At 36.0% G+C, this 11,438-nt stretch overlaps 1 long non-coding RNA gene and 1 other non-coding gene across 2 annotated transcripts; both read left to right on the top strand.

The window, feature by feature from the left end:
• Window positions 1-1,694: 1,694 nt before the first annotated feature.
• LOC141415210 (U6 spliceosomal RNA) lies at window positions 1,695-1,801 on the top strand. The gene has a single exon (XR_012440219.1). It is a non-coding gene; the product is annotated as a U6 spliceosomal RNA (small nuclear RNA).
• Window positions 1,802-3,184: 1,383 nt separating this feature from the next.
• Window positions 3,185-10,506, top strand: LOC141415074 (uncharacterized). The gene is made up of 3 exons (XR_012440101.1): window positions 3,185-3,248; window positions 8,033-8,157; window positions 9,899-10,506. It is a non-coding gene; the product is annotated as an uncharacterized lncRNA (long non-coding RNA).
• The last annotated feature ends 932 nt before the right edge of the window (window positions 10,507-11,438 follow it).

The following is an 11,438-nucleotide window of genomic DNA, read 5'->3' as shown; positions in this document are numbered from 1 at the left end:
TATAACAAAAACTGTAAAATCTAGAAGAAATTGAAGATGTCAAATGATGAAAAGACCTCCCATGTTCATGGATTGTCAGAATTAATATTGTGAAAATGGCTATACTGCTGAAAGCAATCTCCAGAGTCAATGCAATCCTGTCAAAATCCCAATGTCATTCCTCACAGAAATGGAAAACTCAACCTTAAAATTCACATTGAAACACAAAACACCCCAAATAGCAAAAGTATCTCTGAACTAAAAGAATAATGCTGGAGATATCACAAATACTGTTCAATTATACAGCAGAGTCATAGTAACAAAAATAGCATGGTACTGATACAAAACAGACATGAAGATCAGTGGAATAGAATAAAGACTCAGAAATAAACCCACTCACTTACAGCCATATGACTTTTGACAAAATCTCAAACCATACACTGGAGAAAAGACATCTTCCTTAACAAATGGTGCTGGGAAAACTGATTATCAACATGTAGGAGAATAAAAACTAGATTCCTATTCTAACCCTCTACAAAAATAAATTCAAAAAAGATCAAAGATCTTACTGTGAGACCTGAAATGTTAAATTACGACTGGAAAATATAGGTAAGAACTTGAAGATACAGGCATAGGCAAGGATTTTCTGAATGGAAATCTAATTGCCCAGAAATAAGAGTGAGAATTGACACATGGGACTGCATCAAACTAAAAAGTTTTTGCATATCAAAGGAAACAATTTCCAGACTGAAGAGACAATGCACAGAATGGGAGAAAATCTTTGCAAGCTATTCATCAGACAAAGGATTAATATCCAGGATATACAGAGAGCTCAAAAAATTAAACATCAATTAATAATAAGTGGGCAAATGAATTAGACATTCGCAGAAGAAATACAAATGATTAAAAAATACATGTGAAATGTTCAACATCCTTCACCATAAAGGAAATGTAAATGAATATGACACTGAAATTCCATCTCACCTAGCCAGAATGTCTATCATTAAGAAAACACACAACCACAAATTCTGGTAAGTATGTGGGAATGCAAGTTAGTGCAACCACTTTGGAAATCAGTATGGAGGTTCCTAAAAAAATCTAAAAATAAACGACTTTGTGACCTTGCAATGCCACTCTGAAGGAGTGTAAATAACATACAGGAGCTATACCTGCACATTCACTGCAGCACTATCCACAATAGCCAAGCTTTGGAAGGAGCACAGAGGCCAACAACCGATGAATGAATAAAGGAAATGTGGTATGTATAAAGAAGAGTGAAATTATGTTTTCAGGAAAATGGATGTAACTGGAGATCATTACATTGAGTGATATCTGTCAAGCCCCAAAAGCCAAATGTTGAATATTTTTGCTCATCTGTGTTTTACATTTTTCTTCCATCATGGATATGAACGGATTTTTAAAATGATCATTTGTTTGTCTTCTAGGACTGTCATTTTATCTTTAATCCTATAATATTTATGATCCTTTGCCTTCTTGATACACATTTTTCTCAAACCTTTTCCATGCTTCTTAACTCTTTTCAGCAGTTTTTCCTCCCAATTGCTACATTTAGTATTTGTTTTATTCCAAGAATGATTTCCTATTTTTGTTTCTTTTTGATCCATGCCAGTCTGCTTTCCATCTTTTTCTTAAAAATCTTTACTGTATTCCTCTAATCTCATATTTTAATTATTTTTTTAAAAACAGTCAGTATCATGTTCACTTAAGCAGCACATATAACTAAAAATGGAATGGTACAGAGAAGATTAATGTGGCCCTGTACAAGGATGACATGCAAATTCCCGAAGTGTTACATATTTTAAAATAAAGACAGTATCCATGAAACTCAAATATGCCTTACAGAATTATGTCACATTAATCCACACACTTTCTTTTATCAAGCTGTTACTATTTGAAGCAGGGTGCTGCCAATGTCCAACTATATGCTTATGCAGTCCTCCTGCCTTGGGTTCCATTGCAGCTGGGTGTACAAGTAGGAACCAGAATGACAGACATAAAGCTGATGTTCAGGAGTGAAAATTAGATACACATAGTATTTAAGAATGATAAAAAATACATTTGTAGCTTGGTTGTGTTGTATGGAACATTCTGCACAAATTTATTTTATTTTATTTTCTTCTGAGAAATGTACTTTATTTCATGGTCTCCAACCAACACAGCATGCAGTGCTGGGAAGTTCACCCACTTTTAAGGATTTGTAGCCGTTATAATTTTCTACCAACTAATTGTCTGTGGAGTGTTTTTCTTAAAAAGAAAGACTTGTTTAACACATTCCTCTACAGTACATTTTATTATAACAATGTCAAGACATCTATCAAAGTTTATAAAAAATTGACCAGTAAACATTCTGCATCCTTCACCTATAGCCTACAGTGAATTATCACACATCTATCAATTTATCCATCCTTCTATCAATAACAAGCACATGTCATTTTCAGATGCATATGGAAGTGCTTTGCGGACATTTGGACGCTTCTCCTGAACTGTCAGCCCACACAGATGACTGGAGTCCATCACTGGTATTTGTTTACTTTCTGATGTGACTCACATTATGGGTCCTCCACAAATCTTTTCTCACACAAGTTAGCCTTAATTCTCTACAGATGACTAAGATCAGCAGTTGCAAGCTGAATGCTGCCTCATCTCTTGTTTGCCCTATAAAAAGCAGCTTTGTTAATTTTCTCTCTGATTTTCCATTTCCCACCTTCACCTGACTTGTTCCACCAGTCAGACATGGTGTGGAAAGGGACCACAGCATTGAACCTCCAGAACTTTTCAAAGCGTTGACACCTCAGTTAGCTTTGGAGAATTTCTGCCCTGCCTGTCTGAGGTTTGCATAGACCTGCTTCTGCTCACTCCCAACTCCCCTCTTTTTTTCACTGCAACTGACTGCCATTCTTACAGGTAAAATTCTGGCATGTCTTTTGATTTCATTGTACTTCCAGCTTTATCTTTAGGAAACTTGCTTGTTTGGTTGTTCTTTCCATGATTTCAGTTGATTTAAACAAATAAAGCAGGGAAGCAATATTTTAACTGTGCTATGTTTTAATGAAGACTCTGAGACAATTTTACCTCTAGAGTGATAAAATTCTTCTGCTGCCTTCTTTTCTCTGTGCAGCCAACTTGTTAAATTGTTTGTAAAGTCTTGCAAGTATACCATCTAAGTAACATGAATTCTCTTTTTAGGGTGGGGCTTTTGACAAATCATGAAACTCTCCTTGTTCAGCTTCCTCATCTGTAAGATGCAGGTAAGGTTAACCTAGTCTTGTATGGTTTCATTAAGAATGGAAAATAACTTATTTTATACTATCAAACAGAATACCTTACACAAACTAAGGTTTTGCTTTTAAAATACTAAATTCAAAATACTTTTTCTGAATTTAAGTTTGACAGTCTTTTTTTGTGTATGTATTTGTATTTTGTGTCATTGTTAAGCAACCTTTCCCTACCCATGCATTCTAGGGAATTGATTCAGCCTAAAAAAGCTTGCAGTGACTTTTCAGTACCAGACAAAAAATAGAAGACAAGGAGGAGGACGAGGAGGATTATGAGAAGGGGAAGCTATTTTGAGGGGATTGAGTTAACTTTATAAAGAAATAATATTGACACCTTCTTTGGTGTTGAAGCTTTCAATTTAAGAATCTGGAAGATCTTTCCATATGCTCCCTTCTAATTTGCTGTGTTCAGAAGGGTTTTTGAATTTGTTTTCTTTTGACATAGCCTGTTTATGCCTGGGTATTTGAATTTTCATGTGTGGCTTGGAATATTTCATATTTCCATTCTGATTTCTTTTCTTAACATGATGTAACATTTAGTATGGTTTTACATGTTCAAGTTCAATTTATTTTAAATATTTCATCATGTATTCCTAATTTATTTTCATTTTAGTTAGAGGCATTTACTGCTCAATGATGAAACTTTAAAATGTATTCATTCTTGATTCCTGATATGGTATAATCAATATTTATCTTTTAAGTCAAAGTTGATATAATATTTTCTATCACTGGATGAAAGACTTTATGTATTTCAACCAGATGCTGCATCATGTTTGTTAGTAGTATGTGTCCAAACTGGTGCTTCCCTTAGTTTTTGTCTTTCAAATTCTTTGGGTACTGACATCAGTGTGTAACCATCTTCTAGTCAAACTGCAGAAATACCAAAGTCTCCTTGTATCTCTGTCAACACTGACGTGCATATTATTATAGCCTGCTAATCATTTATTAATTTTGTCAGGACACATTTTCTTATGTTCTTGGTCTATTTCTTCTGATACTAATGTAGCTACACTATCTCTTTTTTAATAAATTTTTTACTAGATTTGACTCTTAATTCTGTTATGCTTGAATTTTATGATTCATTTCTGGTAGTCTATATTATAATGGAAACACGGTCACATAATATGTAATATGATTTGTAAGATATTTATTTATGAATTTATTAAAAGGCACTACCTATCAGAGTTTAATGCCTGACTCCCAACTGGGCTGTGTGGGGCTCATTGAGTAGGGGCAATATCTATACTTGTCCAGAGCCTTCTGCTTTGGGGTAACTGAATGCCCCTCCATCACTCTGTTTTTTAGGTTTTACTGTTTTTTATAAGCATATATTAATAGTCCAAGGGAATTTCATCATGATGTCATAGATGCATGCAGTGTACATTGAACAAGTTAATCCCTTCTATTATATTCACTTACCTACCCTCCCTCCTTCCAAACAGTGTTTGGTGGGTTTCATTATGCTATCTCCATACACAATATGTATGTTAGGTACTTCAGGTCTTTTCAGCCCCCAGTCCTCTCTCTTTCCCTCCCCCATCCACTGGTCCTCCATCACCGTTTAGATAACTTTCTATGGAAGTTTTTATGAGTCCTAATTTCCCTATTTTTTTAGTCTTCTATATAATCTCTCAGCTCTAATGTATGTTAGGTTTCTTCATATTCCTTTTTCCTTTGTGGCTTTGGAGGCCACACTCTCTGCTTGTATTGTTTTGGGAGGTATTTTATAAAACTTAAAATCTTCATAATTAAGCAGCATTTCTGCCCCTCCCTTGATAAATGCATGGACCTCAGGGCCCCTAATCCCTGCTCTTTGCCCAAACTGTAGACCATTGACAGCTGATGTTCTAGCTCAGCTGTTTCTATTCCCATTATTGGAACACGGTTATTGTTTTATGGTCAATATGTATGAGGTTTACTCAAATCTAACAGTTTTGCCCTTTTTGCTTCAAATTTCTTCCTTCCTGCACTTCATACTTCCTATCTAGGATCATTTTAATTCTTCCTGAGGTATATCCTTTAGAATTTTCATTAATGGGCATATTTTATAAATAAAATTCATCAATTTTTTTGATTCTTTGTGTCTGTCGTCAATTCACATTAACTCACAGAACATGCAGCTCAAAGCTGACTGTTAATTTTTCTCATTGTTTCATTTATGTTATTTTATTGATTCTGGCATTCATTGCTGTGTTGAGAAGTCATTTGCCAGGTTGATCTATTCCTTCCTGTGTGTTAGGGTTGGGTTTGGGGTGTTTTGTTTGTTTGCATGGGATATTTCTATACTTGAATGGAGTCTTCCACCAGTTTTGCAAAAGTCTCCTCCATTACTTATTTTCCCCATCCTCTCCCTCCTTAATTTACTTTATTAAATATATCTTAGATTCTTCCACTCAACACTTATATCTGCCTATTTTTCATGTTTCCAATTAATCTCCTGCACTGCATTCTAAAATATCCCTTCAGACACAGCTTACAGTTCACTAAGAATGGTGCCATTTGAAATCTGTTGTAGTTTTTTTTTTTTACTGTGTTTTTAAATTACACTTACCAAATATTTATTACTAGAAACTGGCTTTGCTTATTTTTCACATTTTCCTGGTCTTATCCTGTTACATTTTTAATAATATTGCAGTATTTATTAACATATTATTAATATTTCATAAATGTTAATTCTAATAACAACAAACTTTGTGGTCCTGAATCTAAAATATTTCCCTTTTACTCACTATATCTTATTTCCTCAAAGTTTTGTGATTTTCCTAGAAGTCAATTTTCTTTGATGCATCATTTATGAGAATTATTTTAAACTCTGATTAAGGGTTCCTCAGAGATGGTCTGACATCTCAAAGATGTTTGCTTTTGCAAGCCAGCTAGAGGTACTGTGCCCTGAAATTTATGTAACTTAAGATTTTAGTAGGGTTATTTAGAGTCATAGAGGTAATATTTATCTTAGCATTATAGTCACATGAGCCTGTACTATTAGGAAATATCAAAGAAGGCTGCTTCCGCTTTCCTTCCCTGTCCTCCATGCAGATTCTAAACAAGCAGGAGGGTCTCCTTCCAGTCTTGTTCTGGAGCAGAGCATGTTTTCTTGGTTTCCACAGAAAAAATTGCCCTTCAGGGATCTCACTTATGAGGGAGGGGCTTTAACCAGTGTTTACCTGTGATAACCCTGGCTTTATTGTCTGCCCCTGCCTTTGAACCTAACCACCAGGCTACCAGAGAACTTCAGTTCTCTTCCTCCATCATAAGAGAAGTGAGCAGATGAGCTGAAAGTCTGTTTAGTGTGTCATTTACATTTGAATGGAGCTACACAAGACAACTGAGTCACTCTGGACCACCTAAGAGCTGCCTGTTGGCATAGGTGCTCTGTGATCTAATGCCTTACTCTCTGATGGGGTTTATGCTTCTTACATTTGCCAGGAATGACTATTATCAGCCCATTTTTTTTTTTCTGTACAACTCTAACTTTGTTTACCATAATCTCAAAATTATAGAGAGCTGTGTTAACTCCATGAGAAGCCATGCAGAGATGACAGTTGGTGACAGGATGAGATTATAAGAGATAATTATACCTTCTTTTAGGGTGAACACTGTCTTCTTCTGTATTTTCAGATAAATGAGAATTGAGTATGAATTTTATAATTTCAAAGCATTGCCTGTTAGTATTAAGACAACATGGAAGGTGACTGTGGCTGTTTGTTTTCTCAAGTATTATGGCAATTCAGAAAGATGATTAATTATAAAGACTAGAAAATATCCACAAGTTAAAGATTTTATTGTTTATTTCTTTATGAATTGGTTTTATTTTTGATAGACACATAATAATTGTGCATATTAATGGGGTACAGTGTGGTACTCAGATAGATGAATGCAGTGTGTAATGGTCAAATTAGGACGGTTAGCAGCTCCAGCTCCTGGAAAGTCATCATTTCTTTATGTTCAGAAACTTCAAATTCCTCTCTTCCAGTTCTTTAGGAAATAGATAATTATTGTAAACTATAGTCACCCTACACTGATGAAAAATACTGGAACTTATTTTAAAACCAAATTCAGGAACTTTAAAATTGTTAATTAAATCGCTACCTGGACTATTATTCATTTGTTAGGGCTGCTGTTGTAAAATATTACAGACCTATGCTCATACATCAGTTCTGCAGAATGGAGCTCAAGACAAAGTTTGCAGCAGGTTTTCTTTCTCCTGAGGCAGACAGCTATCTTCTTGCTGTGTCTACATGTGGTCTTTTCTCTGAACTTGGGCATTTTTGGTATTTCTCCTTCTTTCTATAAGATCACCAGTTCCATCTGGTTAGAGTCCCATCCTTTTGGTCTAATATAATCTGAATTACCACTTTATGGACCCTACTTACTACTACAGTCCTATTGGCTGTAGGATTTCAGCATATCAGTGGGGTGCAATTCAGTCTGTAATACATTGTAAATAATTTAAAACTTAAATTTTAATTAAAAATTAAAATTTTTAATTAATTAAATTAAATTAATTAAAAATTTTAATTAAAAATTAAAATTTTTAATTAATTAAATTAAATTAATTAAATCTAGAAAGCCTTTACATTTTAAAGAGGTATGAAGACATCATAAAATTGCTATCAGGTATTTGAAGTATTCGCATCTGAGCGTTTCTTTCTGCCTAGCATGCTCCTCTCTCTGAATGGTAGACATTGTTTGCTTATTACATATTCTGAAATATTCAATCCTCTGTGTGATTCCTGCTGTGTATTGTTTTCCACCAGAGATAAAGGTCACTTGTGACTCAGCGGGAATGCTATGAGAGAAAGAAAACAAGCTTCTAGGACATCAGGGGACAAGGAACAGCCTGAACCTGATGGAGTGAGACTGAGTGGCAGGAATGAAGAAGGTGACAGTGATCTACAACTTGTGTTCATATATTGCAGGGGCTCTGAAGCAAGGGCAGGGGGCTCTTTATTGCTTTGTCAAAATGTGCAGATAATAGCAAAATGCTTTCCAAATGGACCTGGAGATCAGGTTTAATAACTGAGATCATTTGTCTAAAGACTGGCGTCATTGGTTGTATTTATTTAGAAATTAAGCAAAGTCATAATAAGTTTTTGAAGCCACTTGTGACATCAAAAATAATGAATCCAATTACAATATTTGAGATGTTTCATGGATAAAAATGAAGACCACTCCAAGCTGAGGGATTGCAAAATAGAGAAGCTGCAGTGCATGCCAGCCAGCCATCACCTGTCCAATACTGTCCTGTATGTCACAGGCATTTGGAGACTGCAGTTCTTCTGGGTATACATGTTGCTAGACATAAAGTCCTGAAACCTAGCCTCATACCTCATGTGACTACACTTTATAGTCTTATTCTGGTCCTTGTCACAAAATCACAGTACAGTTTGGTATAATTCACTGTAGTTGGTGGTCTTCAGTCAGGGAAGGTTAAGAATAAAAATGGCAAGAGGTATAGGATGTAGTAAAATTTTGATTATGTATATTGTTGGTTTGGACTCTACTCACAATATCTGGAGATTTACCAGCCTTTAAATTTACACCACATCTTCTTTGCCTGTCTTTAGGCAATATCTAACTATAAAAACCCCAGAGTACACAAATAATTAATTTCTCCACAAATCTGCACATTTTCTTATGTATCCAACAGTGGAAATGGTGAAAAAACAGAGTAGTCTTAAAGGATCCCCATTACTGAGACAAATCCTTGCTGGTTCTTCATGCAAAGATTCATTTGGAAGCATGTGTTCTCTCATGGGCATGGTTGGGAAAGACTTGCTATCTTGCATTTATGAACTGGACATTGAAGAAGGCACAGAACCACTTGATGGTAGGAAAATGGTGTCAGGACCATTGATTTGATGATTGTGAGATTGTTCTGGGATGAGAATGTTGAGGAACAACTCGAACTCTTGCAAGCCTCACTCTATTCAGTGCTGTTTAGCAGGCTCAATCCTTCTTGTGACCCAGGTCAATCTAGAATCCTAGAATTTGTGAGTTACATTTCTCATGTTAGTAATTGTATAAACACTTAAAATTTTATGCTAATTACCTCTCAGTGAAATACATGGAACCTATCTGATCTGAAGGGGTTATTTATACTTCAAAAGAGCAAGCATTTTTCCATATTTAAATAAAAGATAAAACCTCATACTACAATAATATTAATATTCACCATAACTGAGAGGTCCAGCTTGCCAGGACTAACCCAGAATATCATAGTGGTAAATACAATGAATAAGCATGGCAAGATGCCAAAGAATCCATGAGTTTTGCCTTAAGAAATGCTGTCTTCTATTGGATTGCTCAAGAACTCTGAGCAACTGGTCTTCTAAGAGTCTACTTCGACTTGTCTTTGAGCACAGTTGGGTAAGTCCTCTCAGAAGTCAGAAAGCCAGGAATGTCTTAGGATGCAGCTTCAAGCAATTCTTATTCTAGATCTTCCTCTATTATTCTGGGTAAGGTACACATACAATTTAACTGTTGAACATAAGTCAAGATCAGTAGATGAGAACACGGACTACAAAATATGTCACTTTGTCATAAGGATTGTTTTGACCTGAAGTCAGAGAGAATCGGCAGATGTAAAAAGTCTCTGCTTTCCCTTATCTACTTATTTGTAGGTCATGAATTTCTCTGTGATAGTGCCTACTGATCCTCTCCCATGAAGAAGAGAAGAGCAGCTCTTACCACCATAGATGGAGAGTTGCCATGGAGATGTGCTTGCATGGACAGATGGCCACAATAGCCCTGATCCTGCATCAGCTCTTCCTATACATTTCCAGCTTCTTCCCTGTGGTTTTTGTTCTTTGCAGACCATACTTCCTTTGTTAAACAAGAATACATGATCCTAACTTTAACTGCATAAGTTTCATTTCTTTTCTGTGAACTCTCATGCACACAAATACTAATTAAAAAGTGTGAGGCTGGGTGCAGTGGTTTATACCTGTAATCCCAGGTACTTGGGAAGCACAGGTAGGAGGATCTTGTTTAGTGCCCAGCTTGAGAAAAGAGCATGAATCCCTGTCTGAAAAAACAAAAACAAAAACGAAACAAAAAGAGCTTGGGACTTGACTCAAGTGGTAAGGCCCTGAGATCAAATCCTCACACCGCCAAAAAAATTAAGTGTCTACCTTTTTTTCCCCTATTAATTGGTCTTTTCCTAGTTTAATTTACAGGGTAGAGAAAAATTTTTTTCATCTCTAACAACTGGGTGCAGTGGTTTTTTGTAAAAACCAGAGTATAGGGAGACTCCTGAAAAGACACAAAGCCTTTTTGTGTCTTTTTCAAGCCTTTGGTTTGAAATTTTCAGTGAGACCATTGGGATGTTCCTTTGCACATAAATTTCCAAGGAAACAAAAGAAAACAAAAAACCCTAATATTTTTGAGTGTCCCATTATTGTGATATATTTCAAAAGATAATAAAGCCTTTAAAGTAATCTTATTATTCATAATTCGCAAATAAGTCAATTGAGGTTTAGAGAGGTTTTATTATTTTGTGGGGAGGCGGTATGGTACTGGAGTTTGAATTTAGGCTTTGGGGTTGCAAGGCAGGTGCTCTATTGTCTGAGTCATACCTATAGCCCCGAATTTAGAGAGCTTAACTTGTTCAAGAACACACAGGTTTCTTTCTACTGAGCTCATGCCCCTTATTCCAGGTGTCTCACCTGAGTCCCCCTCTACCTGTGTGCTCAGCACAGGCCAGGTGAGATGATTGAGGAACACAAGTTGTGAGGATGTAGCTGTGTGCTCTTTCCCCTTGATGCCTACTTTCTGTGCAGCCTCTACATCTTGAATGGGTGGTTTAGGCGGGTTGCAATTTAATTCTGAGTATTTCCAGATAGTGACATAGAAATTGTGGCTTGAAATATTAAAGCTAAAATGATTTCTGATTAAGTGCCTTTGGAGTCTTCTTTTGGTTTGCATTTTGGCACTATGGTGCCCTTAGGCATCCCACCCCCATCTTCAGCCTGCTTTCACTTAAGAAGCTGAATATCTGTATCCATTTGTTTGGTTTGTGAATCCATAGCTTCCCAGGGAATAACGCACTGAACTTTTCCAGGTTCCTTACAATTGCCAGGCCACTAGTGGTGCTGCCCTTCTGTTCATTTCTCCTCTGATTTGGAGGGATGTTCTGTTTTCAACTCTCCTTGCCAAGAAAAT

Source organism: Castor canadensis, chromosome 12 (genome assembly GCF_047511655.1).
Source record: "Castor canadensis chromosome 12, mCasCan1.hap1v2, whole genome shotgun sequence".
Classification (NCBI taxonomy): Eukaryota; Metazoa; Chordata; class Mammalia; order Rodentia; family Castoridae; genus Castor; species Castor canadensis.
This window is presented reverse-complemented; position numbering and strand designations above follow the sequence as displayed.